Source organism: Clarias gariepinus, chromosome 13 (genome assembly GCF_024256425.1).
Source record: "Clarias gariepinus isolate MV-2021 ecotype Netherlands chromosome 13, CGAR_prim_01v2, whole genome shotgun sequence".
NCBI classification, from domain to species: Eukaryota; Metazoa; Chordata; class Actinopteri; order Siluriformes; family Clariidae; genus Clarias; species Clarias gariepinus.
This window is the reverse complement of record NC_071112.1, coordinates 31,625,001-31,641,710: the sequence shown is the minus strand read 5'-3', so window position 1 is coordinate 31,641,710 and position 16,710 is coordinate 31,625,001. Positions and strand designations below refer to the sequence as shown.

General features: G+C 49.2%; 23 non-coding genes across 23 annotated transcripts; all 23 read left to right on the top strand.

Annotated features, from left to right (window-relative positions):
* The first annotated feature begins 61 nt into the window (after positions 1–61).
* Positions 62–133, top strand: trnae-uuc (transfer RNA glutamic acid (anticodon UUC)). Its single transcript has one exon. It is a non-coding gene; the product is annotated as a tRNA-Glu (tRNA).
* Positions 134–1,158: 1,025 nt separating this feature from the next.
* On the top strand, positions 1,159–1,231 carry trnar-acg (transfer RNA arginine (anticodon ACG)). The gene has a single exon. It is a non-coding gene; the product is annotated as a tRNA-Arg (tRNA).
* A 410-nt stretch (positions 1,232–1,641) lies between these two features.
* Positions 1,642–1,713, top strand: trnae-uuc (transfer RNA glutamic acid (anticodon UUC)). The gene has a single exon. It is a non-coding gene; the product is annotated as a tRNA-Glu (tRNA).
* Positions 1,714–2,760: 1,047 nt separating this feature from the next.
* Positions 2,761–2,832, top strand: trnah-gug (transfer RNA histidin (anticodon GUG)). Its single transcript has one exon. It is a non-coding gene; the product is annotated as a tRNA-His (tRNA).
* Positions 2,833–3,418: 586 nt separating this feature from the next.
* On the top strand, positions 3,419–3,490 carry trnae-uuc (transfer RNA glutamic acid (anticodon UUC)). Its single transcript has one exon. It is a non-coding gene; the product is annotated as a tRNA-Glu (tRNA).
* A 1,025-nt stretch (positions 3,491–4,515) lies between these two features.
* trnar-acg (transfer RNA arginine (anticodon ACG)) lies at positions 4,516–4,588 on the top strand. The gene has a single exon. It is a non-coding gene; the product is annotated as a tRNA-Arg (tRNA).
* A 410-nt stretch (positions 4,589–4,998) lies between these two features.
* Positions 4,999–5,070, top strand: trnae-uuc (transfer RNA glutamic acid (anticodon UUC)). The gene has a single exon. It is a non-coding gene; the product is annotated as a tRNA-Glu (tRNA).
* A 1,025-nt stretch (positions 5,071–6,095) lies between these two features.
* trnar-acg (transfer RNA arginine (anticodon ACG)) lies at positions 6,096–6,168 on the top strand. Its single transcript has one exon. It is a non-coding gene; the product is annotated as a tRNA-Arg (tRNA).
* A 410-nt stretch (positions 6,169–6,578) lies between these two features.
* trnae-uuc (transfer RNA glutamic acid (anticodon UUC)) lies at positions 6,579–6,650 on the top strand. The gene has a single exon. It is a non-coding gene; the product is annotated as a tRNA-Glu (tRNA).
* Positions 6,651–7,675: 1,025 nt separating this feature from the next.
* trnar-acg (transfer RNA arginine (anticodon ACG)) lies at positions 7,676–7,748 on the top strand. The gene has a single exon. It is a non-coding gene; the product is annotated as a tRNA-Arg (tRNA).
* A 410-nt stretch (positions 7,749–8,158) lies between these two features.
* On the top strand, positions 8,159–8,230 carry trnae-uuc (transfer RNA glutamic acid (anticodon UUC)). The gene has a single exon. It is a non-coding gene; the product is annotated as a tRNA-Glu (tRNA).
* Positions 8,231–9,080: 850 nt separating this feature from the next.
* On the top strand, positions 9,081–9,152 carry trnah-gug (transfer RNA histidin (anticodon GUG)). The gene has a single exon. It is a non-coding gene; the product is annotated as a tRNA-His (tRNA).
* A 103-nt stretch (positions 9,153–9,255) lies between these two features.
* trnar-acg (transfer RNA arginine (anticodon ACG)) lies at positions 9,256–9,328 on the top strand. The gene has a single exon. It is a non-coding gene; the product is annotated as a tRNA-Arg (tRNA).
* A 410-nt stretch (positions 9,329–9,738) lies between these two features.
* Positions 9,739–9,810, top strand: trnae-uuc (transfer RNA glutamic acid (anticodon UUC)). The gene has a single exon. It is a non-coding gene; the product is annotated as a tRNA-Glu (tRNA).
* A 1,222-nt stretch (positions 9,811–11,032) lies between these two features.
* trnar-acg (transfer RNA arginine (anticodon ACG)) lies at positions 11,033–11,105 on the top strand. Its single transcript has one exon. It is a non-coding gene; the product is annotated as a tRNA-Arg (tRNA).
* A 1,331-nt stretch (positions 11,106–12,436) lies between these two features.
* trnah-gug (transfer RNA histidin (anticodon GUG)) lies at positions 12,437–12,508 on the top strand. Its single transcript has one exon. It is a non-coding gene; the product is annotated as a tRNA-His (tRNA).
* An 85-nt stretch (positions 12,509–12,593) lies between these two features.
* Positions 12,594–12,666, top strand: trnah-aug (transfer RNA histidin (anticodon AUG)). The gene has a single exon. It is a non-coding gene; the product is annotated as a tRNA-His (tRNA).
* A 410-nt stretch (positions 12,667–13,076) lies between these two features.
* Positions 13,077–13,148, top strand: trnae-uuc (transfer RNA glutamic acid (anticodon UUC)). Its single transcript has one exon. It is a non-coding gene; the product is annotated as a tRNA-Glu (tRNA).
* An 849-nt stretch (positions 13,149–13,997) lies between these two features.
* Positions 13,998–14,069, top strand: trnah-gug (transfer RNA histidin (anticodon GUG)). The gene has a single exon. It is a non-coding gene; the product is annotated as a tRNA-His (tRNA).
* Positions 14,070–14,172: 103 nt separating this feature from the next.
* trnar-acg (transfer RNA arginine (anticodon ACG)) lies at positions 14,173–14,245 on the top strand. Its single transcript has one exon. It is a non-coding gene; the product is annotated as a tRNA-Arg (tRNA).
* A 410-nt stretch (positions 14,246–14,655) lies between these two features.
* Positions 14,656–14,727, top strand: trnae-uuc (transfer RNA glutamic acid (anticodon UUC)). The gene has a single exon. It is a non-coding gene; the product is annotated as a tRNA-Glu (tRNA).
* A 1,025-nt stretch (positions 14,728–15,752) lies between these two features.
* On the top strand, positions 15,753–15,825 carry trnar-acg (transfer RNA arginine (anticodon ACG)). The gene has a single exon. It is a non-coding gene; the product is annotated as a tRNA-Arg (tRNA).
* A 410-nt stretch (positions 15,826–16,235) lies between these two features.
* Positions 16,236–16,307, top strand: trnae-uuc (transfer RNA glutamic acid (anticodon UUC)). The gene has a single exon. It is a non-coding gene; the product is annotated as a tRNA-Glu (tRNA).
* The last annotated feature ends 403 nt before the right edge of the window (positions 16,308–16,710 follow it).

Here is a 16,710-nt window from a genome sequence, read left to right as displayed (position 1 = left end):
AAATCCAGTGTTCTGCCCAAGGGACGCAACACTCCCTCGGTGGCGCTCATCTCCACGCTCGTCCCATATGGTCTAGCGGTCAGGATTCCTGGTTTTCACCCAGGCGGCCTGTGTTCGACTCCCGGTATGGGAATGTTGCTTTGTTGTCTCTCCCTAGCTAAAATTAACCGGGCTTTTGAGGCTCATTCATTTACCGAATACCCCTTTTAGGCAGAAGCAGGTAGGCGACTGCCATGGTGGGCTTCCTCAGGCCAGGTGGTACGCTGGTGTGCCTTTCCTGAGAACTGAAGCATCTATCAGGCTATATTGGGTCTGCTGTCCTGCGGCCAATTGACCTGTTCTCGGGCAAATGCTTAAAGCTAAAAAAATGTTCACCAGACCTCTTAGTTAGCAACAGACAGACGGCCAGCGTGTGACAAATTCCCTAACAGAATCTGAAAATGCTTTCCGTAACCGTTGCCGTTAGTATGATTCATTGGCCAGATGGCGATGAGAAGGAAATTTAAACAACTTTCTATTGTTTACTGAAGGTTGTATTGAAGTGTGTTCGTCAGCCGAGACGACCCCATCTTTGCCTTTGTCGTTCCCTCTGTTTGTCTGGACGTAAATTCCAGTGTGGATTTTTCACTTCATTCCTTTCCATTATTTTTCCTTCTTATTGAGGCAAACCAAGAAGACATATTAGAGAAATCAATTAGCTCATCTTATAAGTATAGAGTATTAATGGACTGTAGTATTTGGGTCATCTGTCCCACAAAGGACGAAGCATGTTGCAAGACCTTGTGCGAATTTTGGTGGCCTTTGCATGTAATTAGGACCATTGCCTAGTTGTGAGTGTTGCAAATGCATTGAAGACTACATGGAAAATGAAGTTTCCCCGGTGCACACGGGAGAAGCGATTTGCCAGTACTTCCCACAGTACGTCCAGCAGCGTCTGACTTCTCGCTGGAAGCAGGGCGGTGTTTTTACCGGAGGTCTGGCGCGCCGTGATCGTATAGTGGTTAGTTCTCTGCGTTGTGGCCGCAGCAACCCCGGTTCGAATCCGGGTCACGGCAGTTACTTTTGCAACTATCGCCTGACTGCAAGACCGTTTCCTCCTGGCCCGCGTTTGCTAAGAAAGCACATGTATGTAGAATGTCAGTTGCACATACCGCCCGTGGGCCAGTGGCGCAATGGATAACGCGTCTGACTACGGATCAGAAGATTCTAGGTTCGACTCCTGGCTGGCTCGGCTTTCTTTTACCCCGGTCCAAAGTTGTGCTCATGCGACCCACTCCAGCAGCTGCATTTCCGCCGTGGTATGGGCTCCCTTAATCCCCGAAAAGCAGGGAACACTCTTCCTATGGTGCTTATTTTGCTGGCTTGCTAGAAAACACCTAGGATCTCATTTCACCACAGCTAGGGATGGGCCAGCGGCACAACACAACGTAACACGGATCCAAAGAGTCTATGTGTGGCTTGAGGCTCGCGTGGCCCTCTTTGATCGCGTGCAATGTTCTTGTCAATACCACATGTTGACCACAACAGAGCTCAGATTCGTACCAGCGCGGCTCAAAACGTTGGCAGCTGCTTACCTGGAAAAATCCAGTGTTCTGCCCAAGGGACGCAACCCTCCCTCGGTGGCATTTATCTCTGCGCTCGTCCCATATGGTCTAGCGGTCAGGATTCCTGGTTTTCACCCAGGCGGCCCGGGTTCGACTCCCGGTATGGGAATGTTGCTTTGTTGTCTCTCCCTAGCTAAAATTAACCGGGCTTTTGAGGCTCATTCATTTACCGAATACCCCTTTTAGGCAGAAGCAGGTAGGCGACTGCCATGGTGGGCTTCCTCAGACCAGGTGGTACGCTGGTGTGCCTTTCCTGAGAACTGAAGCATCTATCAGGCTATATTGGGTCTGCTGTCCTGCGGCCAATTGACCTGTTCTCGGGCAAATGCTTAAAGCTAAAAAAATGTTCACCAGACCTCTTAGTTAGCAACAGACAGACGGCCAGCGTGTGACAAATTCCCTAACAGAATCTGAAAATGCTTTCCGTAACCGTTGCCGTTAGTATGATTCATTGGCCAGATGGCGATGAGAAGGAAATTTAAACAACTTTCTATTGTTTACTGAAGGTTGTACTGAAGTGTGTTCGTCAGCCGAGACGACCCCATCTTTGCCTTTGTCGTTCCCTCTGTTTGTCTGGACGTAAATTCCAGTGTGGATTTTTCACTTCATTCCTTTCCATTATTTTTCCTTCTTATTGAGGCAAACCAAGAAGACATATTAGAGAAATCAATTAGCTCATCTTATAAGTATAGAGTATTAATGGACTGTAGTATTTGGGTCATCTGTCCCACAAAGGACGAAGCATGTTGCAAGACCTTGTGCGAATTTTGGTGGCCTTTGCATGTAATTAGGACCATTGCCTAGTTGTGAGTGTTGCAAATGAGACAGACGGCCAGCGTGTGACAAATTCTCTAACAGAATCTGAAAATGCTTTCCGTAACCGTTGCCGTTAGTATGATTCATTGGCCAGATGGCGATGAGAAGGAAATTTAAACAACTTTCTATTGTTTACTGAAGGTTGTATTGAAGTGTGTTCGTCAGCCGAGACGACCCCATCTTTGCCTTTTTCGTTCCCTCTAGCATTGAAGACTACATGGAAAATGAAGTTTCCCCGGTGCACACGGGAGAAGCGATTTGCCAGTCCTCCCACGGTACGTCCAGCAGCGTCTGACTTTTCGCTGGAAGCAGGGCGGTGTTTTTACCAGAGGTCTGCCGCGCCGTGATCGTATAGTGGTTAGTACTCTGCGTTGTGGCCGCAGCAACCCCGGTTCGAATCCGGGTCACGGCAGTTAATTTTGCAACTATCGCCTGACTGCAAGGCCATTTCCTCCTGGCCCGCGTTTGCTAAGAAAGCACATGTATGTAGAATGTCAGTTGCACACACCGCCCGTGGGCCAGTGGCGCAATGGATAACGCGTCTGACTGCGGATCAGAAGATTCTAGTTTCGACTCCTGGCTTGCTCGGCTTTCTTTTACCCCGGTCCAAAGTTGTGCTCATGCGACCCACTCCAGCAGCTGCATTTCCGCCGTGGTATGGGCACCCTTAATCCCCGAAAATCAGGGAACACTCTTCCTATGGTGCTTATTTTGCTGGCTTGCTAGAAAACACCTAGGATCTCATTTCACCACAGCTAGGGATGGGCCAGCGGCACAACACAACGTAACACGGATCCAAAGAGTCTATGTGTGGCTTGAGGCTCGCGTGGCCCTCTTTGATCGCGTGCAATGTTCTTGTCAATACCACTTGTTGACCACAACAGAGCTCAGATTCGTACCAGCGCGGCTCAAAACGTTGGCAGCTGCTTACCTGGAAAAATCCAGTGTTCTGCCCAAGGGACGCAACACTCCCTCGGTGGCGTTCATCTCCACCCTTATCCCATATGGTCTAGCGGTCAGGATTCCTGGTTTTCACCCAGGCGGCCTGTGTTCGACTCCCGGTATGGGAATGTTGCTTTGTTGTCTCTCCCTAGCTAAAATTAACCGGGCTTTTGAGGCTCATTCATTTACCGAATACCCCTTTTAGGCAGAAGCAGGTAGGCGACTGCCATGGTGGGCTTCCTCAGGCCAGGTGGTACGCTGGTGTGCCTTTCCTGAGAACTGAAGCATCTATCAGGCTATATTGGGTCTGCTGTCCTGCGGCCAATTGACCTGTTCTCGGGCAAATGCTTAAAGCTAAAAAAATGTTCACCAGACCTCTTAGTTAGCAACAGACAGACGGCCAGCGTGTGACAAATTCCCTAACAGAATCTGAAAATGCTTTCCGTAACCGTTGCCGTTAGTATGATTCATTGGCCAGATGGCGATGAGAAGGAAATTTAAACAACTTTCTATTGTTTACTGAAGGTTGTATTGAAGTGTGTTCGTCAGCCGAGACGACCCCATCTTTGCCTTTGTCGTTCCCTCTGTTTGTCTGGACGTAAATTCCAGTGTGGATTTTTCACTTCATTCCTTTCCATTATTTTTCCTTCTTATTGAGGCAAACCAAGAAGACATATTAGAGAAATCAATTAGCTCATCTTATAAGTATAGAGTATTAATGGACTGTAGTATTTGGGTCATCTGTCCCACAAAGGACGAAGCATGTTGCAAGACCTTGTGCGAATTTTGGTGGCCTTTGCATGTAATTAGGACCATTGCCTAGTTGTGAGTGTTGCAAATGCATTGAAGACTACATGGAAAATGAAGTTTCCCCGGTGCACACGGGAGAAGCGATTTGCCAGTACTTCCCACAGTACGTCCAGCAGCGTCTGACTTCTCGCTGGAAGCAGGGCGGTGTTTTTACCGGAGGTCTGGCGCGCCGTGATCGTATAGTGGTTAGTTCTCTGCGTTGTGGCCGCAGCAACCCCGGTTCGAATCCGGGTCACGGCAGTTACTTTTGCAACTATCGCCTGACTGCAAGACCGTTTCCTCCTGGCCCGCGTTTGCTAAGAAAGCACATGTATGTAGAATGTCAGTTGCACATACCGCCCGTGGGCCAGTGGCGCAATGGATAACGCGTCTGACTACGGATCAGAAGATTCTAGGTTCGACTCCTGGCTGGCTCGGCTTTCTTTTACCCCGGTCCAAAGTTGTGCTCATGCGACCCACTCCAGCAGCTGCATTTCCGCCGTGGTATGGGCTCCCTTAATCCCCGAAAAGCAGGGAACACTCTTCCTATGGTGCTTATTTTGCTGGCTTGCTAGAAAACACCTAGGATCTCATTTCACCACAGCTAGGGATGGGCCAGCGGCACAACACAACGTAACACGGATCCAAAGAGTCTATGTGTGGCTTGAGGCTCGCGTGGCCCTCTTTGATCGCGTGCAATGTTCTTGTCAATACCACATGTTGACCACAACAGAGCTCAGATTCGTACCAGCGCGGCTCAAAACGTTGGCAGCTGCTTACCTGGAAAAATCCGGTGTTCTGCCCAAGGGACGCAACCCTCCCTCGGTGGCATTTATCTCTGCGCTTGTCCCATATGGTCTAGCGGTCAGGATTCCTGGTTTTCACCCAGGCGGCCCGGGTTCGACTCCCGGTATGGGAATGTTGCTTTGTTGTCTCTCCCTAGCTAAAATTAACCGGGCTTTTGAGGCTCATTCATTTACCGAATACCCCTTTTAGGCAGAAGCAGGTAGGCGACTGCCATGGTGGGCTTCCCCAGACCAGGTGGTACGCTGGTGTGCCTTTCCTGAGAACTGAAGCATCTATCAGGCTATATTGGGTCTGCTGTCCTGCGGCCAATTGACCTGTTCTCGGGCAAATGCTTAAAGCTAAAAAAATGTTCACCAGACCTCTTAGTTAGCAACAGACAGACGGCCAGCGTGTGACAAATTCCCTAACAGAATCTGAAAATGCTTTCCGTAACCGTTGCCGTTAGTATGATTCATTGGCCAGATGGCGATGAGAAGGAAATTTAAACAACTTTCTATTGTTTACTAAAGGTTGTATTGAAGTGTGTTCGTCAGCCGAGACGACCCCATCTTTGCCTTTTTCGTTCCCTCTGTTTGTCTGGACGTAAATTCCAGTGTGGATTTTTCACTTCATTCCTTTCCATTATTTTTCCTTCTTATTGAGGCAAACCAAGAAGACATATTAGAGAAATCAATTAGCTCATCTTATAAGTATAGAGTATTAATAGACTGTAATATTTGGGTCATCTGTCCTACAAAGGACAAAGCATGTTGCAAGACCTTGTGCGAATTTTGGTGGCGTTTGCATGTAATTAGGACCATTGCCTAGTTGTGAGTGTTGCAAATGCATTGAAGACTACATGGAAAATTAAGTTTCCCCGGTGCACACGAGAGAAGCGATTTGCCAGTACTTCCCACAGTACATCCAGCAGCATCTGACTTCCCGTTGGAAGCAGGGGAGTGTTTTTACCGGAGGTCTGGCGCGCCGTGATCGTATAGTGGTTAGTACTCTGCGTTGTGGCCGCAGCAACCCCGGTTCGAATTCGGGTCACGGCAGTTACTTTTGCAACTAGCGCCTGACTGCAAGGCCGTTTCCTCCTGGCCCGCGTTTGCTAAGAAAGCACATGTATGTAGAATGTCAGTTGCACACACCGCCCGTGGGCCAGTGGCGCAATGGATAACGCGTCTGACTACGGATCAGAAGATTCTAGGTTCGACTCCTGGCTGGCTCGGCTTTCTTTTACCCCGGTCCAAAGTGGTGCTCATGCGACCCACTCCAGCAGCTGCATTTCCGCCGTGGTATGGGCTCCCTTAATCCCCGAAAAGCAGGGAACACTCTTCCTATGGTGCTTATTTTGCTGGCTTGCTAGAAAACACCTAGGATCTCATTTCACCACAGCTAGGGATGGGCCAGCGGCACAACACAACGTAACACGGATCCAAAGAGTCTATGTGTGGCTTGAGGCTCGCGTGGCTCTCTTTGATCGCGTGCAATGTTCTTGTCAATACCACTTGTTGACCACAACAGAGCTCAGATTCGTACCAGCGCGGCTCAAAACGTTGGCAGCTGCTTACCTGGAAAAATCCAGTGTTCTGCCCAAGGGACGCAAAACTCCCTCGGTGGCGTTCATCTCTGTGCTTGTCCCATATGGTCTAGCGGTCAGGATTCCTGGTTTTCACCCAGGCGGCCCGGGTTCGACTCCCGGTATGGGAATGTTGCTTTGTTGTCTCTCCCTAGCTAAAATTAACCGGGCTTTTGAGGCTCATTCATTTACCGAATACCCCTTTTAGGCAGAAGCAGGTAGGCGACTGCCATGGTGGGCATCCCCAGGCCAGGTGGTACGCTGGTGTGCCTTTCCTGAGAACTGAAGCATCTATCAGACTATATTGGGTCTGCTGTCCTGCGGCCAATTGACCTGTTCTCGGGCAAATGCTTAAAGCTAAAAAAATGTTCACCAGACCTCTTAGTTAGCAACAGACAGACGGCCAGCGTGTGACAAATTCCCTAACAGAATCTGAAAATGCTTTCCGTAACCGTTGCCGTTAGTATGATTCATTGGCCAGATGGCGATGAGAAGGAAATTTAAACAACTTTCTATTGTTTACTGAAGGTTGTATTGAAGTGTGTTCGTCAGCTGAGACGACCCCATCTTTGCCTTTTTCGTTCCCTCTGTTTGTCTGGACGTAAATTCCAGTGTGGATTTTTCACTTCATTCCTTTCCATTATTTTTCCTTCTTATTGAGGCAAACCAAGAAGACATATTAGAGAAATCAATTAGCTCATCTTATAAGTATAGAGTATTAATGGACTGTAGTATTTGGGTCATCTGTCCCACAAAGGACGAAGCATGTTGCAAGACCTTGTGCGAATTTTGGTGGCCTTTGCATGTAATTAGGACCATTGCCTAGTTGTGAGTGTTGCAAATGCATTGAAGACTACATGGAAAATGAAGTTTCCCCGGTGCACACGGGAGAAGCGATTTGCCAGTACTTCCCACGGTACGTCCAGCAGCGTCTGACTTCTCGCTGGAAGCAGGGCAGTGTTTTTACCGGAGGTCTGGCGCGCCGTGATCATATAGTGGTCAGTACTCTGCGTTGTGGCCGCAGCAACCCCGGTTCGAATCCGGGTCACGGCAGTTACTTTTGCAACTAGCGCCTGACTGCAAGGCCGTTTCCTCATAGCCCGCGTTTGCTAAGAAAGCACATGTATGTAGAATGTCAGTTGCACACACCGCCCGTGGGCCAGTGGCGCAATGGATAACGCGTCTGACTACGGATCAGAAGATTCTAGGTTCGACTCCTGGCTGGCTCGGCTTTCTTTTACCCCGGTCCAAAGTTGTGCTCATGCGACCCACTCCAGCAGCTGCATTTCCGCCGTGGTATGGGCTCCCTTAATCCCCGAAAAGCAGGGAACACTCTTCCTATGGTGCTTATTTTGCTGGCTTGCTAGAAAACACCTAGGATCTCATTTCACCACAGCTAGGGATGGGCCAGCGGCACAACACAACGTAACACGGATCCAAAGAGTCTATGTGTGGCTTGAGGCTCGCGTGGCTCTCTTTGATCGCGTGCAATGTTCTTGTCAATACCACTTGTTGACCACAACAGAGCTCAGATTCTTACCAGCGCGGCTCAAGACGTTGGCAGCTGCTTACCTGGAAAAATCCAGTGTTCTGCCCAAGGGACGCAACACTCCCTCGGTGGCGTTCATCTCCGCGCTCGTCCCATATGGTCTAGCGGTCAGGATTCCTGGTTTTCACCCAGGCGGCCCGGGTTCGACTCCCGGTATGGGAATGTTGCTTTGTTGTCTCTCCCTAGCTAAAATTAACCGGGCTTTTGAGGCTTATTCATTTACCGAATACCCCTTTTAGGCAGAAGCAGGTAGGCGACTGCCATGGTGGGCTTCCTCAGGCCAGGTGGTACGCTGGTGTGCCTTTCCTGAGAACTGAAGCATCTATCAGGCTATATTGGGTCTGCTGTCCTGCGGCCAATTGACCTGTTCTCGGGCAAATGCTTAAAGCTAAAAAAATGTTCACCAGACCTCTTAGTTAGCAACAGACAGACGGCCAGCGTGTGACAAATTCCCTAACAGAATCTGAAAATGCTTTCCGTAACCGTTGCCGTTAGTATGATTCATTGGCCAGATGGCGATGAGAAGGAAATTTAAACAACTTTCTATTGTTTACTGAAGGTTGTATTGAAGTGTGTTCGTCAGCCGAGACGACCCCATCTTTGCCTTTTTCGTTCCCTCTGTTTGTCTGGACGTAAATTCCAGTGTGGATTTTTCACTTCATTCCTTTCCATTATTTTTCCTTCTTATTGAGGCAAACCAAGAAGACATATTAGAGAAATCAATTAGCTCATCTTATAAGTATAGAGTATTAATGGACTGTAGTATTTGGGTCATCTGTCCCACAAAGGACGAAGCATGTTGCAAGACCTTGTGCGAATTTTGGTGGCCTTTGCATGTAATTAGGACCATTGCCTAGTTGTGAGTGTTGCAAATGCATTGAAGACTACATGGAAAATTAAGTTTCCCCGGTGCACACGGGAGAAGCGATTTGCCAGTACTTCCCACGGTATGTCCAGCAGCGTCTGACTTCTCGCTGGAAGCAGGGCGGTGTTTTTACCGGAGGTCTGGTGCGCCGTGATCGTATAGTGGTTTGTACTCTGCGTTGTGGCCGCAGCAACCCCGGTTCGAATCCGGGTCACGGCAGTTACTTTTGCAACTATCGCCTGACTGCAAGGCCGTTTCCTCCTGGCCCGCGTTTGCTAAGCAAGCACATGTATGTAGAATGTCAGTTGCACACACCGCCCGTGGGCCAGTGGCGCAATGGATAACGCGTCTGACTACGGATCAGAAGATTCTAGGTTCGACTCCTGGCTGGCTCGGCTTTCTTTTACCCCAGTCCAAAGTGGTGCTCATGCGACCCACCCCAGCAGCTGCATTTCCGCCGTGGTATGGGCACCCTTAATCCCCGAAAAGCAGGGAACACTCTTCCTATGGTGCTTATTTTGCTGGCTTGCTAGAAAACACCTAGGATCTCATTTCACCACAGCTAGGGATGGGCCAGCGGCACAACACAACGTAACACGGATCCAAAGAGTCTATGTGTGGCTTGAGGCTCGCGTGGCTCTCTTTGATCGCGTGCAATGTTCTTGTCAATACCACTTGTTGACCACAACAGAGCTCAGATTCGTACCAGCGCGGCTCAAAACGTTGGCAGCTGCTTACCTGGAAAAATCCAGTGTTCTGCCCAAGGGACGCAACACTCCCTCGGTGGCGCTCATCTCCGCGCTCGTCCCATATGGTCTAGCGGTCAGGATTCCTAGTTTTCACCCAGGTGGCCCGGGTTCGACTCCCGGTATGGGAATGTTGCTTTGTTGTCTCTCCCTAGCTAAAATTAACCGGGCTTTTGAGGCTCATTCATTTACCGAATACCCCTTTTAGGCAGAAGCAGGTAGGCGACTGCCATGGTGGGCTTCCTCAGGCCAGGTGGTACGCTGGTGTGCCTTTCCTGAGAACTGAAGCATCTATCAGGCTATATTGGGTCTGCTGTCCTGCGGCCAATTGACCTGTTCTCGGGCAAATGCTTAAAGCTAAAAAAATGTTCACCAGACCTCTTAGTTAGCAACAGACAGACGGCCAGCGTGTGACAAATTCCCTAACAGAATCTGAAAATGCTTTCCGTAACCGTTGCCGTTAGTATGATTCATTGGCCAGATGGCGATGAGAAGGAAATTTAAACAACTTTCTATTGTTTACTGAAGGTTGTACTGAAGTGTGTTCGTCAGCCGAGACGACCCCATCTTTGCCTTTGTCGTTCCCTCTGTTTGTCTGGACGTAAATTCCAGTGTGGATTTTTCACTTCATTCCTTTCCATTATTTTTCCTTCTTATTGAGGCAAACCAAGAAGACATATTAGAGAAATCAATTAGCTCATCTTATAAGTATAGAGTATTAATGGACTGTAGTATTTGGGTCATCTGTCCCACAAAGGACGAAGCATGTTGCAAGACCTTGTGCGAATTTTGGTGGCCTTTGCATGTAATTAGGACCATTGCCTAGTTGTGAGTGTTGCAAATGAGACAGACGGCCAGCGTGTGACAAATTCTCTAACAGAATCTGAAAATGCTTTCCGTAACCGTTGCCGTTAGTATGATTCATTGGCCAGATGGCGATGAGAAGGAAATTTAAACAACTTTCTATTGTTTACTGAAGGTTGTATTGAAGTGTGTTCGTCAGCCGAGACGACCCCATCTTTGCCTTTTTCGTTCCCTCTAGCATTGAAGACTACATGGAAAATGAAGTTTCCCCGGTGCACACGGGAGAAGCGATTTGCCAGTCCTCCCACGGTACGTCCAGCAGCGTCTGACTTCTCGCTGGAAGCAGGGCGGTGTTTTTACCAGAGGTCTGGCGCGCCGTGATCGTATAGTGGTTAGTACTCTGCGTTGTGGCCGCAGCAACCCTGGTTCGAATCTGGGTCACGGCAGTTAATTTTGCAACTATCGCCTGACTGCAAGGCCATTTCCTACGGGCCCGCGTTTGCTGAGAAAGCACATGTATGTAGAATGTCAGTTGCACCCACCGCCCGTGGGCCAGTGGCGCAATGGATAACGCATCTGACTACGGATCAGAAGATTCTAGGTTCGACTCCTGGCTGGCTCGGCTTTCTTTTACCCCGGTCCAAAGTTGTGCTCATGCGACCCACTCCAGCAGCTGCATTTCCGCCGTGGTATGGGCACCCTTAATCCCCGAAAATCAGGGAACACTCTTCCTATGGTGCTTATTTTGCTGGCTTGCTAGAAAACACCTAGGATCTCATTTCACCACAGCTAGGGATAGGCCAGCGGCACAACACAACGTAACACGGATCCAAAGAGTCTATGTGTGGCTTGAGGCTCGCGTGGCCCTCTTTGATCGCGTGCAATGTTCTTGTCAATACCACTTGTTGACCACAACAGAGCTCAGATTCGTACCAGCGCGGCTCAAAACGTTGGCAGCTGCTTACCTGGAAAAATCCAGTGTTCTGCCCAAGGGACGCAACACTCCCTCGGTGGCGTTCATCTCTGCGCTCGTCCCATATGGTCTAGCGGTCAGGATTCCTGGTTTTCACCCAGGCGGCCCGTTTTCGACTCCCGGTATGGGAATGTTTCTTTGTTGTCTCTCCCTAGCTAAAATTACCCGGGCCTTTGAGGCTCATTCATTTACCGTAGCCCCCTTTTAGGCAGAAGCAGGTAGGCGACTGCCATGGTGGGCTTCCTCAGGCCGGGTGGTACGCTGGTGTGCCTTTCCTGAGAACTGAAGCATTTATCAGGCTATATTGGGTCTGCTGTCCTGCGGCCAATTGACCTGTTCTCGGGCAAATGCTTAAAGCTAAAAAAATGTTCACCAAACCTCTTAGTTAGCAACAGACAGACGGCCAGCGTGTGACAAATTCCCTAACAGAATCTGAAAATGCTTTCCGTAACCGTTGCCGTTAGTATGATTCATTGGCCAGATGGCGATGAGAAGGAAATTTAAACAACTTTCTATTGTTTACTGAAGGTTGTATTGAAGTGTGTTCGTCAGCCGAGACGACCCCATCTTTGCCTTTTTCGTTCCCTCTGTTTGTCTGGACGTAAATTCCAGTGTGGATTTTTCACTTCATTCCTTTCCATTATTTTTCCTTCTTATTGAGGCAAACCAAGAAGACATATTAGAGAAATCAATTAGCTCATCTTATAAGTATAGAGTATTAATGGACTGTAGTATTTGGGTCATCTGTCCCACAAAGGACGAAGCATGTTGCAAGACCTTGTGCGAATTTTGGTGGCCTTTGCATGTAATTAGGACCATTGCCTAGTTGTGAGTGTTGCAAATGCATTGAAGACTACATGGAAAATGAAGTTTCCCCGGTGCACACGGGAGAAGCGATTTGCCAGTACTTCCCACAGTACGTCCAGCAGCGTCTGACTTCGCGCTGGAAGCAGGGGGCATTTTTACCGGAGGTCTGGCGCGCCGTGATCGTATAGTGGTTAGTACTCTGCGTTGTGGCCGCAGCAACCCCGGTTCGAATCCGGGTCACGGCAGTTACTTTTGCAACTATCGCCTGACTGGCCCGCGTTTGCTAAGAAAGCACATGTATGTAGAATGTCAGTTGCACATACCGCCCGTGGGCCAGTGGCGCAATGGATAACGCGTCTGACTATGGATCAGAAGATTCTCGGTTCGACTCCAGGCTGGCTCGGCTTTCTTTTACCCCGGTCCAAAGTTGTGCTCATGCGACCCACTCCAGCAGCTACATTTCCGCCGTGGTACGGGCTCCCTTAATTCCCGAAAAGCAGGGAACACTCTTCCTATGGTGCTTATTTTGCTGGCTTGCTAGAAAACACCTAGGATCTCATTTCACCACAGCTAGGGATGGGCCAGCGGCACAACACAACGTAACACGGATCCAAAGAGTCTATGTGTGGCTTGAGGCTCGCGTGGCTCTCTTTGATCGCGTGCAATGTTCTTGTCAATACCACTTGTTGACCACAACAGAGCTCAGATTCGTACCAGCGCGGCTCAAAACGTTGGCAGCTGCTTACCTGGAAAAATCCGGTGTTCTGCCCAAGGGACGCAACCCTCCCTCGGTGGCATTTATCTCTGCGCTCGTCCCATATGGTCTAGCGGTCAGGATTCCTGGTTTTCACCCAGGCGGCCCGGGTTCGACTCCCGGTATGGGAATGTTGCTTTGTTGTCTCTCCCTAGCTAAAATTAACCGGGCTTTTGAGGCTCATTCATTTACCGAATACCCCTTTTAGGCAGAAGCAGGTAGGCGACTGCCATGGTGGGCTTCCTCAGGCCAGGTGGTACGCTGGTGTGCCTTTCCTGAGAACTGAAGCATCTATCAGGCTATATTGGGTCTGCTGTCCTGCGGCCAATTGACCTGTTCTCGGGCAAATGCTTAAAGCTAAAAAAATGTTCACCAGACCTCTTAGTTAGCAACAGACAGACGGCCAGCGTGTGACAAATTCCCTAACAGAATCTGAAAATGCTTTCCGTAACCGTTGCCGTTAGTATGATTCATTGGCCAGATGGCGATGAGAAGGAAATTTAAACAACTTTCTATTGTTTACTAAAGGTTGTATTGAAGTGTGTTCGTCAGCCGAGACGACCCCATCTTTGCCTTTTTCGTTCCCTCTGTTTGTCTGGACGTAAATTCCAGTGTGGATTTTTCACTTCATTCCTTTCCATTATTTTTCCTTCTTATTGAGGCAAACCAAGAAGACATATTAGAGAAATCAATTAGCTCATCTTATAAGTATAGAGTATTAATAGACTGTAATATTTGGGTCATCTGTCCTACAAAGGACAAAGCATGTTGCAAGACCTTGTGCGAATTTTGGTGGCGTTTGCATGTAATTAGGACCATTGCCTAGTTGTGAGTGTTGCAAATGCATTGAAGACTACATGGAAAATGAAGTTTTCCCGGTGCACACGAGAGAAGCGATTTGCCAGTACTTCCCACGGTACATCCAGCAGCGTCTGACTTCCCGCTGGAAGCAGGGGGCGTTTTTACCGGAGGTCTGGCGCGCCGTGATCGTATAGTGGTTAGTACTCTGCGTTGTGGCCGCAGCAACCCCGGTTCGAATCCGGGTCACGGCAGTTAATTTTGCAACTATCGCCTGACTGCAAGGCCATTTCCTACGGGCCTGCGTTTGCTGAGAAAGCACATGTATGTAGAATGTCAGTTGCACACACCGCCCGTGGGCCAGTGGCGCAATGGATAACGCGTCTGACTACGGATCAGAAGATTCTAGGTTCGACTCCTGGCTGGCTCGGCTTTCTTTTACCCCGGTCCAAAGTTGTGCTCATGCGACCCACTCCAGCAGCTGCATTTCCGCCGTGGTATGGGCTCCCTTAATCCCCGAAAAGCAGGGAACACTCTTCCTATGGTGCTTATTTTGCTGGCTTGCTAGAAAACACCTAGGATCTCATTTCACCACAGCTAGGGATGGGCCAGCGGCACAACACAACGTAACACGGATCCAAAGAGTCTATGTGTGGCTTGAGGCTCGCGTGGCTCTCTTTGATCGCGTGCAATGTTCTTGTCAATACCACTTGTTGACCACAACAGAGCTCAGATTCGTACCAGCGCGGCTCAAAACGTTGGCAGCTGCTTACCTGGAAAAATCCAGTGTTCTGCCCAAGGGACGCAAAACTCCCTCGGTGGCGTTCATCTCTGTGCTTGTCCCATATGGTCTAGGGGTCAGGATTCCTGGTTTTCACCCAGGCGGCCCGGGTTCGACTCCCGGTATGGGAATGTTGCTTTGTTGTCTCTCCCTAGCTAAAATTAACCGGGCTTTTGAGGCTCATTCATTTACCGAATACCCCTTTTAGGCAGAAGCAGGTAGGCGACTGCCATGGTGGGCATCCCCAGGCCAGGTGGTACGCTGGTGTGCCTTTCCTGAGAACTGAAGCATCTATCAGACTATATTGGGTCTGCTGTCCTGCGGCCAATTGACCTGTTCTCGGGCAAATGCTTAAAGCTAAAAAAATGTTCACCAGACCTCTTAGTTAGCAACAGACAGACGGCCAGCGTGTGACAAATTCCCTAACAGAATCTGAAAATGCTTTCCGTAACCGTTGCCGTTAGTATGATTCATTGGCCAGATGGCGATGAGAAGGAAATTTAAACAACTTTCTATTGTTTACTGAAGGTTGTATTGAAGTGTGTTCGTCAGCTGAGACGACCCCATCTTTGCCTTTTTCGTTCCCTCTGTTTGTCTGGACGTAAATTCCAGTGTGGATTTTTCACTTCATTCCTTTCCATTATTTTTCCTTCTTATTGAGGCAAACCAAGAAGACATATTAGAGAAATCAATTAGCTCATCTTATAAGTATAGAGTATTAATGGACTGTAGTATTTGGGTCATCTGTCCCACAAAGGACGAAGCATGTTGCAAGACCTTGTGCGAATTTTGGTGGCCTTTGCATGTAATTAGGACCATTGCCTAGTTGTGAGTGTTGCAAATGCATTGAAGACTACATGGAAAATGAAGTTTCCCCGGTGCACACGGGAGAAGCGATTTGCCAGTACTTCCCACGGTACGTCCAGCAGCGTCTGACTTCTCGCTGGAAGCAGGGCAGTGTTTTTACCGGAGGTCTGGCGCGCCGTGATCATATAGTGGTTAGTACTCTGCGTTGTGGCCGCAGCAACCCCGGTTCGAATCCGGGTCACGGCAGTTACTTTTGCAACTATCGCCTGACTGCAAGGCCGTTTCCTCCTGGCCCGCGTTTGCTAAGAAAGCACATGTATGTAGAATGTCAGTTGCACACACCGCCCGTGGGCCAGTGGCGCAATGGATAACGCGTCTGACTACGGATCAGAAGATTCTAGGTTCGACTCCTGGCTGGCTCGGCTTTCTTTTACCCCGGTCCAAAGTTGTGCTCATGCGACCCACTCCAGCAGCTGCATTTCCGCCGTGGTATGGGCTCCCTTAATCCCCGAAAAGCAGGGAACACTCTTCCTATGGTGCTTATTTTGCTGGCTTGCTAGAAAACACCTAGGATCTCATTTCACCACAGCTAGGGATGGGCCAGCGGCACAACACAACGTAACACGGATCCAAAGAGTCTATGTGTGGCTTGAGGCTCGCGTGGCTCTCTTTGATCGCGTGCAATGTTCTTGTCAATACCACTTGTTGACCACAACAGAGCTCAGATTCGTACCAGCGCGGCTCAAAACGTTGGCAGCTGCTTACCTGGAAAAATCCAGTGTTCTGCCCAAGGGACGCAACACTCCCTCGGTGGCGTTCATCTCCGCGCTCGTCCCATATGGTCTAGCGGTCAGGATTCCTGGTTTTCACCCAGGCGGCCCGGGTTCGACTCCCGGTATGGGAATGTTGCTTTGTTGTCTCTCCCTAGCTAAAATTAACCGGGCTTTTGAGGCTCATTCATTTACCGAATACCCCTTTTAGGCAGAAGCAGGTAGGCGACTGCCATGGTGGGCTTCCTCAGGCCAGGTGGTACGCTGGTGTGCCTTTCCTGAGAACTGAAGCATCTATCAGGCTATATTGGGTCTGCTGTCCTGCGGCCAATTGACCTGTTCTTGGGCAAATGCTTAAAGCTAAAAAAATGTTCACCAGACCTCTTAGTTAGCAACAGACAGACGGCCAGCGTGTGACAAATTCCCTAACAGAATCTGAAAATGCTTTCCGTAACCGTTGCCGTTAGTATGATTCATTGGCCAGATGGCGATGAGAAGGAAATTTAAACAACTTTCTATTGTTTACTGAAGGTTGTA